Source organism: Sardina pilchardus, chromosome 11, assembly GCF_963854185.1.
Source record: "Sardina pilchardus chromosome 11, fSarPil1.1, whole genome shotgun sequence".
Classification (NCBI taxonomy): Eukaryota; Metazoa; Chordata; class Actinopteri; order Clupeiformes; family Clupeidae; genus Sardina; species Sardina pilchardus.
Window position 1 is genome coordinate 111,333 of NC_085004.1, and position 16,187 is coordinate 127,519.

General features: G+C 45.6%; 75 non-coding genes across 75 annotated transcripts; all 75 read right to left on the reverse strand.

Moving 5' to 3' along the window:
• Positions 1-74: 74 nt before the first annotated feature.
• On the reverse strand, positions 75-147 carry trnav-aac (transfer RNA valine (anticodon AAC)). The gene has a single exon. It is a non-coding gene; the product is annotated as a tRNA-Val (tRNA).
• A 104-nt stretch (positions 148-251) lies between these two features.
• trnav-cac (transfer RNA valine (anticodon CAC)) lies at positions 252-324 on the reverse strand. Its single transcript has one exon. It is a non-coding gene; the product is annotated as a tRNA-Val (tRNA).
• A 117-nt stretch (positions 325-441) lies between these two features.
• Positions 442-514, reverse strand: trnav-uac (transfer RNA valine (anticodon UAC)). The gene has a single exon. It is a non-coding gene; the product is annotated as a tRNA-Val (tRNA).
• Positions 515-1,020: 506 nt separating this feature from the next.
• On the reverse strand, positions 1,021-1,093 carry trnav-cac (transfer RNA valine (anticodon CAC)). Its single transcript has one exon. It is a non-coding gene; the product is annotated as a tRNA-Val (tRNA).
• A 104-nt stretch (positions 1,094-1,197) lies between these two features.
• Positions 1,198-1,270, reverse strand: trnav-aac (transfer RNA valine (anticodon AAC)). The gene has a single exon. It is a non-coding gene; the product is annotated as a tRNA-Val (tRNA).
• Positions 1,271-1,374: 104 nt separating this feature from the next.
• On the reverse strand, positions 1,375-1,447 carry trnav-cac (transfer RNA valine (anticodon CAC)). The gene has a single exon. It is a non-coding gene; the product is annotated as a tRNA-Val (tRNA).
• A 117-nt stretch (positions 1,448-1,564) lies between these two features.
• On the reverse strand, positions 1,565-1,637 carry trnav-uac (transfer RNA valine (anticodon UAC)). Its single transcript has one exon. It is a non-coding gene; the product is annotated as a tRNA-Val (tRNA).
• A 104-nt stretch (positions 1,638-1,741) lies between these two features.
• Positions 1,742-1,814, reverse strand: trnav-aac (transfer RNA valine (anticodon AAC)). Its single transcript has one exon. It is a non-coding gene; the product is annotated as a tRNA-Val (tRNA).
• Positions 1,815-2,144: 330 nt separating this feature from the next.
• trnav-uac (transfer RNA valine (anticodon UAC)) lies at positions 2,145-2,217 on the reverse strand. Its single transcript has one exon. It is a non-coding gene; the product is annotated as a tRNA-Val (tRNA).
• A 104-nt stretch (positions 2,218-2,321) lies between these two features.
• trnav-aac (transfer RNA valine (anticodon AAC)) lies at positions 2,322-2,394 on the reverse strand. The gene has a single exon. It is a non-coding gene; the product is annotated as a tRNA-Val (tRNA).
• Positions 2,395-2,498: 104 nt separating this feature from the next.
• trnav-aac (transfer RNA valine (anticodon AAC)) lies at positions 2,499-2,571 on the reverse strand. The gene has a single exon. It is a non-coding gene; the product is annotated as a tRNA-Val (tRNA).
• A 104-nt stretch (positions 2,572-2,675) lies between these two features.
• trnav-cac (transfer RNA valine (anticodon CAC)) lies at positions 2,676-2,746 on the reverse strand. The gene has a single exon. It is a non-coding gene; the product is annotated as a tRNA-Val (tRNA).
• Positions 2,747-2,863: 117 nt separating this feature from the next.
• Positions 2,864-2,936, reverse strand: trnav-uac (transfer RNA valine (anticodon UAC)). The gene has a single exon. It is a non-coding gene; the product is annotated as a tRNA-Val (tRNA).
• A 102-nt stretch (positions 2,937-3,038) lies between these two features.
• On the reverse strand, positions 3,039-3,110 carry trnav-aac (transfer RNA valine (anticodon AAC)). The gene has a single exon. It is a non-coding gene; the product is annotated as a tRNA-Val (tRNA).
• Positions 3,111-3,308: 198 nt separating this feature from the next.
• trnav-cac (transfer RNA valine (anticodon CAC)) lies at positions 3,309-3,381 on the reverse strand. Its single transcript has one exon. It is a non-coding gene; the product is annotated as a tRNA-Val (tRNA).
• Positions 3,382-3,485: 104 nt separating this feature from the next.
• Positions 3,486-3,558, reverse strand: trnav-aac (transfer RNA valine (anticodon AAC)). Its single transcript has one exon. It is a non-coding gene; the product is annotated as a tRNA-Val (tRNA).
• A 104-nt stretch (positions 3,559-3,662) lies between these two features.
• trnav-cac (transfer RNA valine (anticodon CAC)) lies at positions 3,663-3,735 on the reverse strand. Its single transcript has one exon. It is a non-coding gene; the product is annotated as a tRNA-Val (tRNA).
• Positions 3,736-3,852: 117 nt separating this feature from the next.
• Positions 3,853-3,925, reverse strand: trnav-uac (transfer RNA valine (anticodon UAC)). Its single transcript has one exon. It is a non-coding gene; the product is annotated as a tRNA-Val (tRNA).
• A 104-nt stretch (positions 3,926-4,029) lies between these two features.
• Positions 4,030-4,102, reverse strand: trnav-aac (transfer RNA valine (anticodon AAC)). The gene has a single exon. It is a non-coding gene; the product is annotated as a tRNA-Val (tRNA).
• Positions 4,103-4,432: 330 nt separating this feature from the next.
• Positions 4,433-4,505, reverse strand: trnav-cac (transfer RNA valine (anticodon CAC)). Its single transcript has one exon. It is a non-coding gene; the product is annotated as a tRNA-Val (tRNA).
• Positions 4,506-4,609: 104 nt separating this feature from the next.
• trnav-aac (transfer RNA valine (anticodon AAC)) lies at positions 4,610-4,682 on the reverse strand. The gene has a single exon. It is a non-coding gene; the product is annotated as a tRNA-Val (tRNA).
• Positions 4,683-4,786: 104 nt separating this feature from the next.
• On the reverse strand, positions 4,787-4,859 carry trnav-cac (transfer RNA valine (anticodon CAC)). The gene has a single exon. It is a non-coding gene; the product is annotated as a tRNA-Val (tRNA).
• A 117-nt stretch (positions 4,860-4,976) lies between these two features.
• On the reverse strand, positions 4,977-5,049 carry trnav-uac (transfer RNA valine (anticodon UAC)). The gene has a single exon. It is a non-coding gene; the product is annotated as a tRNA-Val (tRNA).
• A 102-nt stretch (positions 5,050-5,151) lies between these two features.
• trnav-aac (transfer RNA valine (anticodon AAC)) lies at positions 5,152-5,223 on the reverse strand. Its single transcript has one exon. It is a non-coding gene; the product is annotated as a tRNA-Val (tRNA).
• Positions 5,224-5,421: 198 nt separating this feature from the next.
• trnav-cac (transfer RNA valine (anticodon CAC)) lies at positions 5,422-5,494 on the reverse strand. The gene has a single exon. It is a non-coding gene; the product is annotated as a tRNA-Val (tRNA).
• Positions 5,495-5,598: 104 nt separating this feature from the next.
• trnav-aac (transfer RNA valine (anticodon AAC)) lies at positions 5,599-5,671 on the reverse strand. Its single transcript has one exon. It is a non-coding gene; the product is annotated as a tRNA-Val (tRNA).
• A 104-nt stretch (positions 5,672-5,775) lies between these two features.
• On the reverse strand, positions 5,776-5,848 carry trnav-cac (transfer RNA valine (anticodon CAC)). Its single transcript has one exon. It is a non-coding gene; the product is annotated as a tRNA-Val (tRNA).
• A 117-nt stretch (positions 5,849-5,965) lies between these two features.
• Positions 5,966-6,038, reverse strand: trnav-uac (transfer RNA valine (anticodon UAC)). Its single transcript has one exon. It is a non-coding gene; the product is annotated as a tRNA-Val (tRNA).
• A 104-nt stretch (positions 6,039-6,142) lies between these two features.
• Positions 6,143-6,215, reverse strand: trnav-aac (transfer RNA valine (anticodon AAC)). Its single transcript has one exon. It is a non-coding gene; the product is annotated as a tRNA-Val (tRNA).
• Positions 6,216-6,545: 330 nt separating this feature from the next.
• trnav-cac (transfer RNA valine (anticodon CAC)) lies at positions 6,546-6,618 on the reverse strand. Its single transcript has one exon. It is a non-coding gene; the product is annotated as a tRNA-Val (tRNA).
• Positions 6,619-6,722: 104 nt separating this feature from the next.
• On the reverse strand, positions 6,723-6,795 carry trnav-aac (transfer RNA valine (anticodon AAC)). The gene has a single exon. It is a non-coding gene; the product is annotated as a tRNA-Val (tRNA).
• Positions 6,796-6,899: 104 nt separating this feature from the next.
• On the reverse strand, positions 6,900-6,972 carry trnav-cac (transfer RNA valine (anticodon CAC)). The gene has a single exon. It is a non-coding gene; the product is annotated as a tRNA-Val (tRNA).
• Positions 6,973-7,089: 117 nt separating this feature from the next.
• trnav-uac (transfer RNA valine (anticodon UAC)) lies at positions 7,090-7,162 on the reverse strand. The gene has a single exon. It is a non-coding gene; the product is annotated as a tRNA-Val (tRNA).
• Positions 7,163-7,266: 104 nt separating this feature from the next.
• trnav-aac (transfer RNA valine (anticodon AAC)) lies at positions 7,267-7,339 on the reverse strand. The gene has a single exon. It is a non-coding gene; the product is annotated as a tRNA-Val (tRNA).
• Positions 7,340-7,537: 198 nt separating this feature from the next.
• On the reverse strand, positions 7,538-7,610 carry trnav-cac (transfer RNA valine (anticodon CAC)). The gene has a single exon. It is a non-coding gene; the product is annotated as a tRNA-Val (tRNA).
• A 198-nt stretch (positions 7,611-7,808) lies between these two features.
• trnav-cac (transfer RNA valine (anticodon CAC)) lies at positions 7,809-7,881 on the reverse strand. Its single transcript has one exon. It is a non-coding gene; the product is annotated as a tRNA-Val (tRNA).
• A 117-nt stretch (positions 7,882-7,998) lies between these two features.
• trnav-uac (transfer RNA valine (anticodon UAC)) lies at positions 7,999-8,071 on the reverse strand. Its single transcript has one exon. It is a non-coding gene; the product is annotated as a tRNA-Val (tRNA).
• Positions 8,072-8,175: 104 nt separating this feature from the next.
• Positions 8,176-8,248, reverse strand: trnav-aac (transfer RNA valine (anticodon AAC)). The gene has a single exon. It is a non-coding gene; the product is annotated as a tRNA-Val (tRNA).
• A 330-nt stretch (positions 8,249-8,578) lies between these two features.
• Positions 8,579-8,651, reverse strand: trnav-uac (transfer RNA valine (anticodon UAC)). Its single transcript has one exon. It is a non-coding gene; the product is annotated as a tRNA-Val (tRNA).
• A 104-nt stretch (positions 8,652-8,755) lies between these two features.
• Positions 8,756-8,828, reverse strand: trnav-aac (transfer RNA valine (anticodon AAC)). Its single transcript has one exon. It is a non-coding gene; the product is annotated as a tRNA-Val (tRNA).
• A 104-nt stretch (positions 8,829-8,932) lies between these two features.
• Positions 8,933-9,005, reverse strand: trnav-cac (transfer RNA valine (anticodon CAC)). Its single transcript has one exon. It is a non-coding gene; the product is annotated as a tRNA-Val (tRNA).
• Positions 9,006-9,122: 117 nt separating this feature from the next.
• On the reverse strand, positions 9,123-9,195 carry trnav-uac (transfer RNA valine (anticodon UAC)). The gene has a single exon. It is a non-coding gene; the product is annotated as a tRNA-Val (tRNA).
• A 104-nt stretch (positions 9,196-9,299) lies between these two features.
• Positions 9,300-9,372, reverse strand: trnav-aac (transfer RNA valine (anticodon AAC)). Its single transcript has one exon. It is a non-coding gene; the product is annotated as a tRNA-Val (tRNA).
• A 330-nt stretch (positions 9,373-9,702) lies between these two features.
• Positions 9,703-9,775, reverse strand: trnav-uac (transfer RNA valine (anticodon UAC)). Its single transcript has one exon. It is a non-coding gene; the product is annotated as a tRNA-Val (tRNA).
• Positions 9,776-9,879: 104 nt separating this feature from the next.
• On the reverse strand, positions 9,880-9,952 carry trnav-aac (transfer RNA valine (anticodon AAC)). Its single transcript has one exon. It is a non-coding gene; the product is annotated as a tRNA-Val (tRNA).
• A 104-nt stretch (positions 9,953-10,056) lies between these two features.
• trnav-cac (transfer RNA valine (anticodon CAC)) lies at positions 10,057-10,129 on the reverse strand. The gene has a single exon. It is a non-coding gene; the product is annotated as a tRNA-Val (tRNA).
• A 117-nt stretch (positions 10,130-10,246) lies between these two features.
• On the reverse strand, positions 10,247-10,319 carry trnav-uac (transfer RNA valine (anticodon UAC)). Its single transcript has one exon. It is a non-coding gene; the product is annotated as a tRNA-Val (tRNA).
• A 104-nt stretch (positions 10,320-10,423) lies between these two features.
• trnav-aac (transfer RNA valine (anticodon AAC)) lies at positions 10,424-10,496 on the reverse strand. Its single transcript has one exon. It is a non-coding gene; the product is annotated as a tRNA-Val (tRNA).
• Positions 10,497-10,694: 198 nt separating this feature from the next.
• Positions 10,695-10,767, reverse strand: trnav-cac (transfer RNA valine (anticodon CAC)). The gene has a single exon. It is a non-coding gene; the product is annotated as a tRNA-Val (tRNA).
• A 104-nt stretch (positions 10,768-10,871) lies between these two features.
• Positions 10,872-10,944, reverse strand: trnav-aac (transfer RNA valine (anticodon AAC)). The gene has a single exon. It is a non-coding gene; the product is annotated as a tRNA-Val (tRNA).
• A 104-nt stretch (positions 10,945-11,048) lies between these two features.
• On the reverse strand, positions 11,049-11,121 carry trnav-cac (transfer RNA valine (anticodon CAC)). The gene has a single exon. It is a non-coding gene; the product is annotated as a tRNA-Val (tRNA).
• A 104-nt stretch (positions 11,122-11,225) lies between these two features.
• On the reverse strand, positions 11,226-11,298 carry trnav-aac (transfer RNA valine (anticodon AAC)). Its single transcript has one exon. It is a non-coding gene; the product is annotated as a tRNA-Val (tRNA).
• A 104-nt stretch (positions 11,299-11,402) lies between these two features.
• On the reverse strand, positions 11,403-11,475 carry trnav-cac (transfer RNA valine (anticodon CAC)). Its single transcript has one exon. It is a non-coding gene; the product is annotated as a tRNA-Val (tRNA).
• A 117-nt stretch (positions 11,476-11,592) lies between these two features.
• Positions 11,593-11,665, reverse strand: trnav-uac (transfer RNA valine (anticodon UAC)). Its single transcript has one exon. It is a non-coding gene; the product is annotated as a tRNA-Val (tRNA).
• Positions 11,666-11,769: 104 nt separating this feature from the next.
• trnav-aac (transfer RNA valine (anticodon AAC)) lies at positions 11,770-11,842 on the reverse strand. Its single transcript has one exon. It is a non-coding gene; the product is annotated as a tRNA-Val (tRNA).
• Positions 11,843-12,040: 198 nt separating this feature from the next.
• On the reverse strand, positions 12,041-12,113 carry trnav-cac (transfer RNA valine (anticodon CAC)). The gene has a single exon. It is a non-coding gene; the product is annotated as a tRNA-Val (tRNA).
• A 117-nt stretch (positions 12,114-12,230) lies between these two features.
• On the reverse strand, positions 12,231-12,303 carry trnav-uac (transfer RNA valine (anticodon UAC)). Its single transcript has one exon. It is a non-coding gene; the product is annotated as a tRNA-Val (tRNA).
• Positions 12,304-12,407: 104 nt separating this feature from the next.
• trnav-aac (transfer RNA valine (anticodon AAC)) lies at positions 12,408-12,480 on the reverse strand. Its single transcript has one exon. It is a non-coding gene; the product is annotated as a tRNA-Val (tRNA).
• Positions 12,481-12,678: 198 nt separating this feature from the next.
• Positions 12,679-12,751, reverse strand: trnav-cac (transfer RNA valine (anticodon CAC)). Its single transcript has one exon. It is a non-coding gene; the product is annotated as a tRNA-Val (tRNA).
• Positions 12,752-12,949: 198 nt separating this feature from the next.
• On the reverse strand, positions 12,950-13,022 carry trnav-cac (transfer RNA valine (anticodon CAC)). The gene has a single exon. It is a non-coding gene; the product is annotated as a tRNA-Val (tRNA).
• A 117-nt stretch (positions 13,023-13,139) lies between these two features.
• trnav-uac (transfer RNA valine (anticodon UAC)) lies at positions 13,140-13,212 on the reverse strand. Its single transcript has one exon. It is a non-coding gene; the product is annotated as a tRNA-Val (tRNA).
• Positions 13,213-13,316: 104 nt separating this feature from the next.
• On the reverse strand, positions 13,317-13,389 carry trnav-aac (transfer RNA valine (anticodon AAC)). The gene has a single exon. It is a non-coding gene; the product is annotated as a tRNA-Val (tRNA).
• A 330-nt stretch (positions 13,390-13,719) lies between these two features.
• trnav-uac (transfer RNA valine (anticodon UAC)) lies at positions 13,720-13,792 on the reverse strand. Its single transcript has one exon. It is a non-coding gene; the product is annotated as a tRNA-Val (tRNA).
• Positions 13,793-13,896: 104 nt separating this feature from the next.
• On the reverse strand, positions 13,897-13,969 carry trnav-aac (transfer RNA valine (anticodon AAC)). Its single transcript has one exon. It is a non-coding gene; the product is annotated as a tRNA-Val (tRNA).
• Positions 13,970-14,073: 104 nt separating this feature from the next.
• Positions 14,074-14,146, reverse strand: trnav-cac (transfer RNA valine (anticodon CAC)). The gene has a single exon. It is a non-coding gene; the product is annotated as a tRNA-Val (tRNA).
• Positions 14,147-14,263: 117 nt separating this feature from the next.
• Positions 14,264-14,336, reverse strand: trnav-uac (transfer RNA valine (anticodon UAC)). The gene has a single exon. It is a non-coding gene; the product is annotated as a tRNA-Val (tRNA).
• Positions 14,337-14,440: 104 nt separating this feature from the next.
• On the reverse strand, positions 14,441-14,513 carry trnav-aac (transfer RNA valine (anticodon AAC)). The gene has a single exon. It is a non-coding gene; the product is annotated as a tRNA-Val (tRNA).
• Positions 14,514-14,711: 198 nt separating this feature from the next.
• trnav-cac (transfer RNA valine (anticodon CAC)) lies at positions 14,712-14,784 on the reverse strand. The gene has a single exon. It is a non-coding gene; the product is annotated as a tRNA-Val (tRNA).
• Positions 14,785-14,888: 104 nt separating this feature from the next.
• On the reverse strand, positions 14,889-14,961 carry trnav-aac (transfer RNA valine (anticodon AAC)). The gene has a single exon. It is a non-coding gene; the product is annotated as a tRNA-Val (tRNA).
• Positions 14,962-15,065: 104 nt separating this feature from the next.
• Positions 15,066-15,138, reverse strand: trnav-cac (transfer RNA valine (anticodon CAC)). Its single transcript has one exon. It is a non-coding gene; the product is annotated as a tRNA-Val (tRNA).
• Positions 15,139-15,242: 104 nt separating this feature from the next.
• trnav-aac (transfer RNA valine (anticodon AAC)) lies at positions 15,243-15,315 on the reverse strand. Its single transcript has one exon. It is a non-coding gene; the product is annotated as a tRNA-Val (tRNA).
• Positions 15,316-15,419: 104 nt separating this feature from the next.
• On the reverse strand, positions 15,420-15,492 carry trnav-cac (transfer RNA valine (anticodon CAC)). Its single transcript has one exon. It is a non-coding gene; the product is annotated as a tRNA-Val (tRNA).
• Positions 15,493-15,609: 117 nt separating this feature from the next.
• On the reverse strand, positions 15,610-15,682 carry trnav-uac (transfer RNA valine (anticodon UAC)). Its single transcript has one exon. It is a non-coding gene; the product is annotated as a tRNA-Val (tRNA).
• Positions 15,683-15,786: 104 nt separating this feature from the next.
• Positions 15,787-15,859, reverse strand: trnav-aac (transfer RNA valine (anticodon AAC)). Its single transcript has one exon. It is a non-coding gene; the product is annotated as a tRNA-Val (tRNA).
• A 198-nt stretch (positions 15,860-16,057) lies between these two features.
• Positions 16,058-16,130, reverse strand: trnav-cac (transfer RNA valine (anticodon CAC)). Its single transcript has one exon. It is a non-coding gene; the product is annotated as a tRNA-Val (tRNA).
• Positions 16,131-16,187: the final 57 nt, after the last annotated feature.

The following is a 16,187-nucleotide window of genomic DNA, read 5'->3' on the forward strand; positions in this document are numbered from 1 at the left end:
TTTGGCAAGACAAACCCTAGCTGAAGGCGCTATAAATTGTTCAGCTCAATCCAACATCCTGCCAAATAAGAACTTGTTTCCACCCAGTTTCGAACTGGGGACCTTTCGCGTGTTAGGCGAACGTGATAACCACTACACTATGGAAACACCCTGCAGGAAGTGGTCAACTAGATTAGTTTTGGCAAGACAAACCCTAGCTGAAGGCACGGGGAACTGTTCAGCTCAATCCATCATCCTGCCAAATAAGAATTTGTTTCCACCCAGTTTCGAACTGGGGACATTTCGCGTGTGAGGCGAACGTGATAACCACTACACTATGGAAACTTGTGCTGAATTCTCTGGTAGACATAGCAACTGAGTCAGTTCAATGAAAGATTACTTCAATTGAAGCACCAAGATGTACTTGTTCCAAGGAAACAAGCATGCATGCAAGAAAGAGATTGTTTCCACCCAGTTTCGAACTGGGGACCTTTCGCGTGTAAAGCGAACGTGATAACCACTACACTATGGAAACATCCTGCAGCAAGTGGTCACCTAGATTACTTTTTGCAAGACAACCCCTAGCAGAAGACATGTGCAATTTTTCAGCTCAATCCAAAGTCCTGCCAAATAAGAATTTGTTTCCAACTGTTTCGAACTGGGGACCTTTCGCGTGTTAGGCGAACGTGATAACCACTACACTATGGAAACACCCTGAAGGAGGTGGTCACCTAGATTATTTTTGCCAAGGTAAACCCTAGCAGAAGACAAGTGGAATTCTTCAGCTATGGAACACAACTTTCGCGTGTTAGGCGAATGTGATAACCACTACACTATGGAAACACCCCGAAGGAGGTGGTCACCTAGATTATTTTTGCCAAGGTAAACCCTAGCAGAAGACAAGTGGAATTCTTCAGCTATGGAACACAACGGAAACACCCTGCAGGAAGCGGTCACCTAGATTACTTTTGGCAAGACAAACCCTAGCTGAAGGCGCGCGGAATTGTTCAGCTCAATCCATCACTCTGCCAAATAAGAATTTGTTTCCACCCAGTTTCGAACTGGGGACCTTTCGCGTGTGAGGCGAACGTGATAACCACTACACTATGGAAACACACTGCAGGAAGTGGTCACATAGATTACTTTTGGCAAGACAAACCCTAGCTGAAGGCGCTATAAATTGTTCAGCTCAATCCAACATCCTGCCAAATAAGAACTTGTTTCCACCCAGTTTCGAACTGGGGACCTTTCGCGTGTTAGGCGAACGTGATAACCACTACACTATGGAAACACCCTGCAGGAAGTGGTCAACTAGATTAGTTTCGGCAAGACAAACCCTAGCTGAAGGCAGGGGGAACTGTTCAGCTCAATCCATCATCCTGCCAAATAAGAATTTGTTTCCACCCAGTTTCGAACTGGGGACCTTTCGCGTGTGAGGCGAACGTGATAACCACTACACTATGGAAACTTGTGCTGAATTCTCTGGTAGACATAGCAACTGAGTCAGTTCAATGAAAGATTACTTCAATTGAAGCACCAAGATGTACTTGTTCCAAGGAAACAAGCATGCATGCAAGAAAGAGATTGTTTCCACCCAGTTTCGAACTGGGGACCTTTCGCGTGTAAAGCGAACGTGATAACCACTACACTATGGAAACATCCTGCAGCAAGTGGTCACCTAGATTACTTTTGGCAAGACAACCCCTAGCAGAAGACATGTGCAATTTTTCAGCTCAATCCAAAGTCCTGCCAAATAAGAATTTGTTTCCACCCAGTTTCGAACTGGGGACCTTTCGCGTGTTAGGCGAACGTGATAACCACTACACTATGGAAACACCCTGAAGGAGGTGGTCACCTAGATTATTTTTGCCAAGGTAAACCCTAGCAGAAGACAAGTGGAATTCTTCAGCTATGGAACACAACTTTCGCGTGTTAGGCGAATGTGATAACCACTACACTATGGAAACACCCTGAAGGAGGTGGTCACCTAGATTATTTTTGCCAAGGTAAACCCTAGCAGAAGACAAGTGGAATTCTTCAGCTATGGAACACAACGGAAACACCCTGCAGGAAGCGGTCACCTAGATTACTTTTGGCAAGACAAACCCTAGCTGAAGGCGCGCGGAATTGTTCAGCTCAATCCATCACTCTGCCAAATAAGAATTTGTTTCCACCCAGTTTCGAACTGGGGACCTTTCGCGTGTAAGGCGAACGTGATAACCACTACACTATGGAAACACCCTGCAGGAAGTGGTCACATAGATTACTTTTGGCAAGACAAACCCTAGCTGAAGGCGCTATAAATTGTTCAGCTCAATCCAACATCCTGCCAAATAAGAACTTGTTTCCACCCAGTTTCGAACTGGGGACCTTTCGCGTGTTAGGCGAACGTGATAACCACTACACTATGGAAACAAACTGCAGGAAGTGGTCACATAGATTACTTTTGGCAAGACAAACCCTAGCTGAAGGCGCTATAAATTGTTCAGCTCAATTCAACATCCTGCCAAATAAGAACTTGTTTCCACCCAGTTTCGAACTGGGGACCTTTCGCGTGTTAGGCGAACGTGATAACCACTACACTATGGAAACACCCTGCAGGAAGTGGTCAACTAGATTAGTTTTGGCAAGACAAACCCTAGCTGAAGGCACGCGGAACTGTTCAGCTCAATCCATCATCCTGCCAAATAAGAATTTGTTTCCACCCAGTTTCGAACTGGGGACCTTTCGCGTGTGAGGCGAACGTAATCCACTACACTATGGAAACTTGTGCTGAATTCTCTGGTAGACATAGCAACTGAGTCAGTTCAATGAAAGATTACTTCAATTGAAGCACCAAGATGTACTTGTTCCAAGGAAACAAGCATGCATGCAAGAAAGAGATTGTTTCCACCCAGTTTCGAACTGGGGACCTTTCGCGTGTAAAGCGAACGTGATAACCACTACACTATGGAAACATCCTGCAGCAAGTGGTCACCTAGATTACTTTTGGCAAGACAACCCCTAGCAGAAGACGTGGAATTGTTCAGCTCAATCCAAAGTCCTGTCAAATAAGAATTTGTTTCCACCCAGTTTCGAACGGGGACCTTTCGCGTGTTAGGCGAACGTGATAACCACTACACTATGGAAACATCCTGAAGGAGGTGGTCACCTAGATTATTTTTGCCAAGGTAAACCCTAGCAGAAGACAAGTGGAATTCTTCAGCTATGGAACACAACGGAAACACCCTGCAGGAAGCGGTCACCTAGATTACTTTTGGCAAGACAAACCCTAGCTGAAGGCGCGCGGAATTGTTCAGCTCAATCCATCACTCTGCCAAATAAGAATTTGTTTCCACCCAGTTTCGAACTGGGGACCTTTCGCGTGTGAGGCGAACGTGATAACCACTACACTATGGAAACACACTGCAGGAAGTGGTCACATAGATTACTTTTGGCAAGACAAACCCTAGCTGAAGGCGCTATAAATTGTTCAGCTCAATCCAACATCCTGCCAAATAAGAACTTGTTTCCACCCAGTTTCGAACTGGGGACCTTTCGCGTGTTAGGCGAACGTGATAACCACTACACTATGGAAACACCCTGCAGGAAGTGGTCAACTAGATTAGTTTCGGCAAGACAAACCCTAGCTGAAGGCAGGGGGAACTGTTCAGCTCAATCCATCATCCTGCCAAATAAGAATTTGTTTCCACCCAGTTTCGAACTGGGGACCTTTCGCGTGTGAGGCGAACGTGATAACCACTACACTATGGAAACTTGTGCTGAATTCTCTGGTAGACATAGCAACTGAGTCAGTTCAATGAAAGATTACTTCAATTGAAGCACCAAGATGTACTTGTTCCAAGGAAACAAGCATGCATGCAAGAAAGAGATTGTTTCCACCCAGTTTCGAACTGGGGACCTTTCGCGTGTAAAGCGAACGTGATAACCACTACACTATGGAAACATCCTGCAGCAAGTGGTCACCTAGATTACTTTTGGCAAGACAACCCCTAGCAGAAGACATGTGCAATTTTTCAGCTCAATCCAAAGTCCTGCCAAATAAGAATTTGTTTCCACCCAGTTTCGAACTGGGGACCTTTCGCGTGTTAGGCGAACGTGATAACCACTACACTATGGAAACACCCTGAAGGAGGTGGTCACCTAGATTATTTTTGCCAAGGTAAACCCTAGCAGAAGACAAGTGGAATTCTTCAGCTATGGAACACAACTTTCGCGTGTTAGGCGAATGTGATAACCACTACACTATGGAAACACCCTGAAGGAGGTGGTCACCTAGATTATTTTTGCCAAGGTAAACCCTAGCAGAAGACAAGTGGAATTCTTCAGCTATGGAACACAACGGAAACACCCTGCAGGAAGCGGTCACCTAGATTACTTTTGGCAAGACAAACCCTAGCTGAAGGCGCGCGGAATTGTTCAGCTCAATCCATCACTCTGCCAAATAAGAATTTGTTTCCACCCAGTTTCGAACTGGGGACCTTTCGCGTGTGAGGCGAACGTGATAACCACTACACTATGGAAACACCCTGCAGGAAGTGGTCACATAGATTACTTTTGGCAAGACAAACCCTAGCTGAAGGCGCTATAAATTGTTCAGCTCAATCCAACATCCTGCCAAATAAGAACTTGTTTCCACCCAGTTTCGAACTGGGGACCTTTCGCGTGTTAGGCGAACGTGATAACCACTACACTATGGAAACACCCTGCAGGAAGTGGTCACCTAGATTAGTTTTGGCAAGACAAACCCTAGCTGAAGGCACGCGGAACTGTTCAGCTCAATCCATCATCCTGCCAAATAAGAATTTGTTTCCACCCAGTTTCGAACTGGGGACCTTTCGCGTGTGAGGCGAACGTGATAACCACTACACTATGGAAACTTGTGCTGAATTCTCTGGTAGACATAGCAACTGAGTCAGTTCAATGAAAGATTACTTCAATTGAAGCACCAAGATGTACTTGTTCCAAGGAAACAAGCATGCATGCAAGAAAGAGATTGTTTCCACCCAGTTTCGAACTGGGGACCTTTCGCGTGTAAAGCGAACGTGATAACCACTACACTATGGAAACATCCTGCAGCAAGTGGTCACCTAGATTACTTTTGGCAAGACAACCCCTAGCAGAAGACGTGGAATTGTTCAGCTCAATCCAAAGTCCTGTCAAATAAGAATTTGTTTCCACCCAGTTTCGAACGGGGACCTTTCGCGTGTTAGGCGAACGTGATAACCACTACACTATGGAAACATCCTGAAGGAGGTGGTCACCTAGATTATTTTTGCCAAGGTAAACCCTAGCAGAAGACAAGTGGAATTCTTCAGCTATGGAACACAACGGAAACACCCTGCAGGAAGCGGTCACCTAGATTACTTTTGGCAAGACAAACCCTAGCTGAAGGCGCGCGGAATTGTTCAGCTCAATCCATCACTCTGCCAAATAAGAATTTGTTTCCACCCAGTTTCGAACTGGGGACCTTTCGCGTGTGAGGCGAACGTGATAACCACTACACTATGGAAACACACTGCAGGAAGTGGTCACATAGATTACTTTTGGCAAGACAAACCCTAGCTGAAGGCGCTATAAATTGTTCAGCTCAATCCAACATCCTGCCAAATAAGAACTTGTTTCCACCCAGTTTCGAACTGGGGACCTTTCGCGTGTTAGGCGAACGTGATAACCACTACACTATGGAAACACCCTGCAGGAAGTGGTCAACTAGATTAGTTTCGGCAAGACAAACCCTAGCTGAAGGCAGGGGGAACTGTTCAGCTCAATCCATCATCCTGCCAAATAAGAATTTGTTTCCACCCAGTTTCGAACTGGGGACCTTTCGCGTGTGAGGCGAACGTGATAACCACTACACTATGGAAACTTGTGCTGAATTCTCTGGTAGACATAGCAACTGAGTCAGTTCAATGAAAGATTACTTCAATTGAAGCACCAAGATGTACTTGTTCCAAGGAAACAAGCATGCATGCAAGAAAGAGATTGTTTCCACCCAGTTTCGAACTGGGGACCTTTCGCGTGTAAAGCGAACGTGATAACCACTACACTATGGAAACATCCTGCAGCAAGTGGTCACCTAGATTACTTTTGGCAAGACAACCCCTAGCAGAAGACATGTGCAATTTTTCAGCTCAATCCAAAGTCCTGCCAAATAAGAATTTGTTTCCACCCAGTTTCGAACTGGGGACCTTTCGCGTGTTAGGCGAACGTGATAACCACTACACTATGGAAACACCCTGAAGGAGGTGGTCACCTAGATTATTTTTGCCAAGGTAAACCCTAGCAGAAGACAAGTGGAATTCTTCAGCTATGGAACACAACTTTCGCGTGTTAGGCGAATGTGATAACCACTACACTATGGAAACACCCTGAAGGAGGTGGTCACCTAGATTATTTTTGCCAAGGTAAACCCTAGCAGAAGACAAGTGGAATTCTTCAGCTATGGAACACAACGGAAACACCCTGCAGGAAGCGGTCACCTAGATTACTTTTGGCAAGACAAACCCTAGCTGAAGGCGCGCGGAATTGTTCAGCTCAATCCATCACTCTGCCAAATAAGAATTTGTTTCCACCCAGTTTCGAACTGGGGACCTTTCGCGTGTGAGGCGAACGTGATAACCACTACACTATGGAAACACCCTGCAGGAAGTGGTCACATAGATTACTTTTGGCAAGACAAACCCTAGCTGAAGGCGCTATAAATTGTTCAGCTCAATCCAACATCCTGCCAAATAAGAACTTGTTTCCACCCAGTTTCGAACTGGGGACCTTTCGCGTGTTAGGCGAACGTGATAACCACTACACTATGGAAACACCCTGCAGGAAGTGGTCACCTAGATTAGTTTTGGCAAGACAAACCCTAGCTGAAGGCACGCGGAACTGTTCAGCTCAATCCATCATCCTGCCAAATAAGAATTTGTTTCCACCCAGTTTCGAACTGGGGACCTTTCGCGTGTGAGGCGAACGTGATAACCACTACACTATGGAAACTTGTGCTGAATTCTCTGGTAGACATAGCAACTGAGTCAGTTCAATGAAAGATTACTTCAATTGAAGCACCAAGATGTACTTGTTCCAAGGAAACAAGCATGCATGCAAGAAAGAGATTGTTTCCACCCAGTTTCGAACTGGGGACCTTTCGCGTGTAAAGCGAACGTGATAACCACTACACTATGGAAACATCCTGCAGCAAGTGGTCACCTAGATTACTTTTGGCAAGACAACCCCTAGCAGAAGACATGTGGAATTGTTCAGCTCAATCCAAAGTCCTGTCAAATAAGAATTTGTTTCCACCCAGTTTCGAACTGGGGACCTTTCGCGTGTTAGGCGAACGTGATAACCACTACACTATGGAAACATCCTGAAGGAGGTGGTCACCTAGATTATTTTTGCCAAGGTAAACCCTAGCAGAAGACAAGTGGAATTCTTCAGCTATGGAACACAACGGAAACACCCTGCAGGAAGCGGTCACCTAGATTACTTTTGGCAAGACAAACCCTAGCTGAAGGCGCGCGGAATTGTTCAGCTCAATCCATCACTCTGCCAAATAAGAATTTGTTTCCACCCAGTTTCGAACTGGGGACCTTTCGCGTGTGAGGCGAACGTGATAACCACTACACTATGGAAACTTGTGCTGAATTCTCTGGTAGACATAGCAACATAGAACTTGTTTCCACCCAGTTGCGTGTTAGGCGAACGTGATAACCACTACACTATGGAAACACCCTGCAGGAAGTGGTCAACTAGATTAGTTTTGGCAAGACAAACCCTAGCTGAAGGCACGGGGAACTGTTCAGCTCAATCCATCATCCTGCCAAATAAGAATTTGTTTCCACCCAGTTTCGAACTGGGGACCTTTCGCGTGTGAGGCGAACGTGATAACCACTACACTATGGAAACTTGTGCTGAATTCTCTGGTAGACATAGCAACTGAGTCAGTTCAATGAAAGATTACTTCAATTGAAGCACCAAGATGTACTTGTTCCAAGGAAACAAGCATGCATGCAAGAAAGAGATTGTTTCCACCCAGTTTCGAACTGGGGACCTTTCGCGTGTAAAGCGAACGTGATAACCACTACACTATGGAAACATCCTGCAGCAAGTGGTCACCTAGATTACTTTTTGCAAGACAACCCCTAGCAGAAGACATGTGCAATTTTTCAGCTCAATCCAAAGTCCTGCCAAATAAGAATTTGTTTCCACCCAGTTTCGAACTGGGGACCTTTCGCGTGTTAGGCGAACGTGATAACCACTACACTATGGAAACACCCTGAAGGAGGTGGTCACCTAGATTATTTTTGCCAAGGTAAACCCTAGCAGAAGACAAGTGGAATTCTTCAGCTATGGAACACAACTTTCGCGTGTTAGGCGAATGTGATAACCACTACACTATGGAAACACCCTGAAGGAGGTGGTCACCTAGATTATTTTTGCCAAGGTAAACCCTAGCAGAAGACAAGTGGAATTCTTCAGCTATGGAACACAACGGAAACACCCTGCAGGAAGCGGTCACCTAGATTACTTTTGGCAAGACAAACCCTAGCTGAAGGCGCGCGGAATTGTTCAGCTCAATCCATCACTCTGCCAAATAAGAATTTGTTTCCACCCAGTTTCGAACTGGGGACCTTTCGCGTGTAAGGCGAACGTGATAACCACTACACTATGGAAACACCCTGCAGGAAGTGGTCACATAGATTACTTTTGGCAAGACAAACCCTAGCTGAAGGCGCTATAAATTGTTCAGCTCAATCCAACATCCTGCCAAATAAGAACTTGTTTCCACCCAGTTTCGAACTGGGGACCTTTCGCGTGTTAGGCGAACGTGATAACCACTACACTATGGAAACACCCTGCAGGAAGTGGTCACCTAGATTAGTTTTGGCAAGACAAACCCTAGCTGAAGGCACGCGGAACTGTTCAGCTCAATCCATCATCCTGCCAAATAAGAATTTGTTTCCACCCAGTTTCGAACTGGGGACCTTTCGCGTGTGAGGCGAACGTGATAACCACTACACTATGGAAACTTGTGCTGAATTCTCTGGTAGACATAGCAACTGAGTCAGTTCAATGAAAGATTACTTCAATTGAAGCACCAAGATGTACTTGTTCCAAGGAAACAAGCATGCATGCAAGAAAGAGATTGTTTCCACCCAGTTTCGAACTGGGGACCTTTCGCGTGTAAAGCGAACGTGATAACCACTACACTATGGAAACATCCTGCAGCAAGTGGTCACCTAGATTACTTTTGGCAAGACAACCCCTAGCAGAAGACATGTGGAATTGTTCAGCTCAATCCAAAGTCCTGTCAAATAAGAATTTGTTTCCACCCAGTTTCGAACTGGGGACCTTTCGCGTGTTAGGCGAACGTGATAACCACTACACTATGGAAACATCCTGAAGGAGGTGGTCACCTAGATTATTTTTGCCAAGGTAAACCCTAGCAGAAGACAAGTGGAATTCTTCAGCTATGGAACACAACTTTCGCGTGTTAGGCGAATGTGATAACCACTACACTATGGAAACACCCTGAAGGAGGTGGTCACCTAGATTATTTTTGCCAAGGTAAACCCTAGCAGAAGACAAGTGGAATTCTTCAGCTATGGAACACAACGGAAACACCCTGCAGGAAGCGGTCACCTAGATTACTTTTGGCAAGACAAACCCTAGCTGAAGGCGCGCGGAATTGTTCAGCTCAATCCATCACTCTGCCAAATAAGAATTTGTTTCCACCCAGTTTCGAACTGGGGACCTTTCGCGTGTAAGGCGAACGTGATAACCACTACACTATGGAAACACCCTGCAGGAAGTGGTCACATAGATTACTTTTGGCAAGACAAACCCTAGCTGAAGGCGCTATAAATTGTTCAGCTCAATCCAACATCCTGCCAAATAAGAACTTGTTTCCACCCAGTTTCGAACTGGGGACCTTTCGCGTGTTAGGCGAACGTGATAACCACTACACTATGGAAACACCCTGCAGGAAGTGGTCACCTAGATTAGTTTTGGCAAGACAAACCCTAGCTGAAGGCACGCGGAACTGTTCAGCTCAATCCATCATCCTGCCAAATAAGAATTTGTTTCCACCCAGTTTCGAACTGGGGACCTTTCGCGTGTGAGGCGAACGTGATAACCACTACACTATGGAAACTTGTGCTGAATTCTCTGGTAGACATAGCAACTGAGTCAGTTCAATGAAAGATTACTTCAATTGAAGCACCAAGATGTACTTGTTCCAAGGAAACAAGCATGCATGCAAGAAAGAGATTGTTTCCACCCAGTTTCGAACTGGGGACCTTTCGCGTGTAAAGCGAACGTGATAACCACTACACTATGGAAACATCCTGCAGCAAGTGGTCACCTAGATTACTTTTGGCAAGACAACCCCTAGCAGAAGACATGTGGAATTGTTCAGCTCAATCCAAAGTCCTGTCAAATAAGAATTTGTTTCCACCCAGTTTCGAACTGGGGACCTTTCGCGTGTTAGGCGAACGTGATAACCACTACACTATGGAAACATCCTGAAGGAGGTGGTCACCTAGATTATTTTTGCCAAGGTAAACCCTAGCAGAAGACAAGTGGAATTCTTCAGCTATGGAACACAACGGAAACACCCTGCAGGAAGCGGTCACCTAGATTACTTTTGGCAAGACAAACCCTAGCTGAAGGCGCGCGGAATTGTTCAGCTCAATCCATCACTCTGCCAAATAAGAATTTGTTTCCACCCAGTTTCGAACTGGGGACCTTTCGCGTGTGAGGCGAACGTGATAACCACTACACTATGGAAACACACTGCAGGAAGTGGTCACATAGATTACTTTTGGCAAGACAAACCCTAGCTGAAGGCGCTATAAATTGTTCAGCTCAATCCAACATCCTGCCAAATAAGAACTTGTTTCCACCCAGTTTCGAACTGGGGACCTTTCACGTGTTAGGCGAACATGATAACCATTACACTATGGAAACACCCTGCAGGAGGTGGTCAACTAGATTAGTTTTGGCAAGACAAACCCTAGCTGAAGGCACGAGGAACTGTTCAGCTCAATCCATCATCCTGCCAAATAAGAATTTGTTTCCACCCAGTTTCGAACTGGGGACCTTTCGCGTGTGAGGCGAACGTGATAACCACTACACTATGGAAACACCCTGCAGGAAGTGGTCACATAGATTACTTTTGGCAAGACAAACCCTAGCTGAAGGCGCTATAAATTGTTCAGCTCAATCCAACATCCTGCCAAATAAGAACTTGTTTCCACCCAGTTTCGAACTGGGGACCTTTCGCGTGTTAGGCGAACGTGATAACCACTACACTATGGAAACACCCTGCAGGAAGTGGTCACCTAGATTAGTTTTGGCAAGACAAACCCTAGCTGAAGGCACGCGGAACTGTTCAGCTCAATCCATCATCCTGCCAAATAAGAATTTGTTTCCACCCAGTTTCGAACTGGGGACCTTTCGCGTGTGAGGCGAACGTGATAACCACTACACTATGGAAACTTGTGCTGAATTCTCTGGTAGACATAGCAACTGAGTCAGTTCAATGAAAGATTACTTCAATTGAAGCACCAAGATGTACTTGTTCCAAGGAAACAAGCATGCATGCAAGAAAGAGATTGTTTCCACCCAGTTTCGAACTGGGGACCTTTCGCGTGTAAAGCGAACGTGATAACCACTACACTATGGAAACATCCTGCAGCAAGTGGTCACCTAGATTACTTTTGGCAAGACAACCCCTAGCAGAAGACATGTGGAATTGTTCAGCTCAATCCAAAGTCCTGTCAAATAAGAATTTGTTTCCACCCAGTTTCGAACTGGGGACCTTTCGCGTGTTAGGCGAACGTGATAACCACTACACTATGGAAACATCCTGAAGGAGGTGGTCACCTAGATTATTTTTGCCAAGGTAAACCCTAGCAGAAGACAAGTGGAATTCTTCAGCTATGGAACACAACGGAAACACCCTGCAGGAAGCGGTCACCTAGATTACTTTTGGCAAGACAAACCCTAGCTGAAGGCGCGCGGAATTGTTCAGCTCAATCCATCACTCTGCCAAATAAGAATTTGTTTCCACCCAGTTTCGAACTGGGGACCTTTCGCGTGTGAGGCGAACGTGATAACCACTACACTATGGAAACTTGTGCTGAATTCTCTGGTAGACATAGCAACTGAGTCAGTTCAATGAAAGATTACTTCAATTGAAGCACCAAGATGTACTTGTTCCAAGGAAACAAGCATGCATGCAAGAAAGAGATTGTTTCCACCCAGTTTCGAACTGGGGACCTTTCGCGTGTAAAGCGAACGTGATAACCACTACACTATGGAAACATCCTGCAGCAAGTGGTCACCTAGATTACTTTTGGCAAGACAACCCCTAGCAGAAGACATGTGGAATTGTTCAGCTCAATCCAAAGTCCTGTCAAATAAGAATTTGTTTCCACCCAGTTTCGAACTGGGGACCTTTCGCGTGTTAGGCGAACGTGATAACCACTACACTATGGAAACATCCTGAAGGAGGTGGTCACCTAGATTATTTTTGCCAAGGTAAACCCTAGCAGAAGACAAGTGGAATTCTTCAGCTATGGAACACAACGGAAACACCCTGCAGGAAGCGGTCACCTAGATTACTTTTGGCAAGACAAACCCTAGCTGAAGGCGCGCGGAATTGTTCAGCTCAATCCATCACTCTGCCAAATAAGAATTTGTTTCCACCCAGTTTCGAACTGGGGACCTTTCGCGTGTGAGGCGAACGTGATAACCACTACACTATGGAAACTTGTGCTGAATTCTCTGGTAGACATAGCAACATAGAACTTGTTTCCACCCAGTTGCGTGTTAGGCGAACGTGATAACCACTACACTATGGAAACACCCTGCAGGAAGTGGTCAACTAGATTAGTTTTGGCAAGACAAACCCTAGCTGAAGGCACGGGGAACTGTTCAGCTCAATCCATCATCCTGCCAAATAAGAATTTGTTTCCACCCAGTTTCGAACTGGGGACCTTTCGCGTGTGAGGCGAACGTGATAACCACTACACTATGGAAACTTGTGCTGAATTCTCTGGTAGACATAGCAACTGAGTCAGTTCAATGAAAGATTACTTCAATTGAAGCACCAAGATGTACTTGTTCCAAGGAAACAAGCATGCATGCAAGAAAGAGATTGTTTCCACCCAGTTTCGAACTGGGGACCTTTCGCGTGTAAAGCGAACGTGATAACCACTACACTATGGAAACATCCTGCAGCAAGTGGTCACCTAGATTACTTTTTGCAAGACAACCCCTAGCAGAAGACATGTGCAATTTTTCAGCTCAATCCAAAGTCCTGCCAAATAAGAATTTGTTTCCACCCAGTTTCGAACTGGGGACCTTTCGCGTGTTAGGCGAACGTGATAACCACTACACTATGGAAACACCCTGAAGGAGGTGGTCACCTAGATTATTTTTGCCAAGGTAAACCCTAGCAGAAGACAAGTGGAATTCTTCAGCTATGGAACACAACTTTCGCGTGTTAGGCGAATGTGATAACCACTACACTATGGAAACACCCTGAAGGAGGTGGTCACCTAGATTATTTTTGCCAAGGTAAACCCTAGCAGAAGACAAGTGGAATTCTTCAGCTATGGAACACAACGGAAACACCCTGCAGGAAGCGGTCACCTAGATTACTTTTGGCAAGACAAACCCTAGCTGAAGGCGCGCGGAATTGTTCAGCTCAATCCATCACTCTGCCAAATAAGAATTTGTTTCCACCCAGTTTCGAACTGGGGACCTTTCGCGTGTAAGGCGAACGTGATAACCACTACACTATGGAAACACCCTGCAGGAAGTGGTCACATAGATTACTTTTGGCAAGACAAACCCTAGCTGAAGGCGCTATAAATTGTTCAGCTCAATCCAACATCCTGCCAAATAAGAACTTGTTTCCACCCAGTTTCGAACTGGGGACCTTTCGCGTGTTAGGCGAACGTGATAACCACTACACTATGGAAACACCCTGCAGGAAGTGGTCACCTAGATTAGTTTTGGCAAGACAAACCCTAGCTGAAGGCACGCGGAACTGTTCAGCTCAATCCATCATCCTGCCAAATAAGAATTTGTTTCCACCCAGTTTCGAACTGGGGACCTTTCGCGTGTGAGGCGAACGTGATAACCACTACACTATGGAAACTTGTGCTGAATTCTCTGGTAGACATAGCAACTGAGTCAGTTCAATGAAAGATTACTTCAATTGAAGCACCAAGATGTACTTGTTCCAAGGAAACAAGCATGCATGCAAGAAAGAGATTGTTTCCACCCAGTTTCGAACTGGGGACCTTTCGCGTGTAAAGCGAACGTGATAACCACTACACTATGGAAACATCCTGCAGCAAGTGGTCACCTAGATTACTTTTGGCAAGACAACCCCTAGCAGAAGACATGTGGAATTGTTCAGCTCAATCCAAAGTCCTGTCAAATAAGAATTTGTTTCCACCCAGTTTCGAACTGGGGACCTTTCGCGTGTTAGGCGAACGTGATAACCACTACACTATGGAAACATCCTGAAGGAGGTGGTCACCTAGATTATTTTTGCCAAGGTAAACCCTAGCAGAAGACAAGTGGAATTCTTCAGCTATGGAACACAACGGAAACACCCTGCAGGAAGCGGTCACCTAGATTACTTTTGGCAAGACAAACCCTAGCTGAAGGCGCGCGGAATTGTTCAGCTCAATCCATCACTCTGCCAAATAAGAATTTGTTTCCACCCAGTTTCGAACTGGGGACCTTTCGCGTGTGAGGCGAACGTGATAACCACTACACTATGGAAACACACTGCAGGAAGTGGTCACATAGATTACTTTTGGCAAGACAAACCCTAGCTGAAGGCGCTATAAATTGTTCAGCTCAATCCAACATCCTGCCAAATAAGAACTTGTTTCCACCCAGTTTCGAACTGGGGACCTTTCACGTGTTAGGCGAACATGATAACCATTACACTATGGAAACACCCTGCAGGAGGTGGTCAACTAGATTAGTTTTGGCAAGACAAACCCTAGCTGAAGGCACGAGGAACTGTTCAGCTCAATCCATCATCCTGCCAAATAAGAATTTGTTTCCACCCAGTTTCGAACTGGGGACCTTTCGCGTGTGAGGCGAACGTGATAACCACTACACTATGGAAACACCCTGCAGGAAGTGGTCACATAGATTACTTTTGGCAAGACAAACCCTAGCTGAAGGCGCTATAAATTGTTCAGCTCAATCCAACATCCTGCCAAATAAGAACTTGTTTCCACCCAGTTTCGAACTGGGGACCTTTCACGTGTTAGGCGAACGTGATAACCATTACACTATGGAAACACCCTGCAGGAGGTCGTCACCTAGATTAGTTTTGGCAAGACAAACCCTAGCTGAAGGCACGAGGAACTGTTCAGCTCAATCCATCATCCTGCCAAATAAGAATTTGTTTCCACCCAGTTTCGAACTGGGGACCTTTCGCGTGTGAGGCGAACGTGATAACCACTACACTATGGAAACTTGTGCTGAATTCTCTGGTAGACATAGCAACTGAGTCAGTTCAATGAAAGATTACTTCAATTGAAGCACCAAGATGTACTTGTTCCAAGGAAACAAGCATGCATGCAAGAAAGAGATTGTTTCCACCCAGTTTCGAACTGGGGACCTTTCGCGTGTAAAGCAAACGTGATAACCACTACACTATGGAAACATCCTGCAGCAAGCGGTCACCTAGATTACTTTTGGCAAGACAACCCCTAGCAGAAGACATGTGGAATTGTTCAGCTCAATCCAAAGTCCTGCCAAATAAGAATTTGTTTCCACCCAGTTTCGAACTGGGGACCTTTCGCGTGTTAGGCGAACGTGATAACCACTACACTATGGAAACACCCTGAAGGAGGTGGTCACCTAGATTATTTTTGCCAAGGTAAACCCTAGCAGAAGACAAGTGGAATTCTTCAGCTATGGAACACAACGGAAACACCCTGCAGGAAGCGGTCACCTAGATTACTTTTGGCAAGACAAACCCTAGCTGAAGGTGCGCGGAATTGTTCAGCTCAATCCATCACTCTGCCAAATAAGAATTTGTTTCCACCCAGTTTCGAACTGGAGACCTTTCGCGTGTGAGGCGAACGTGATAACCACTACACTATGGAAACACCCTGCAGGAAGTGGTCACATAGATTACTTTTGGCAAGACAAACCCTAGCTGAAGG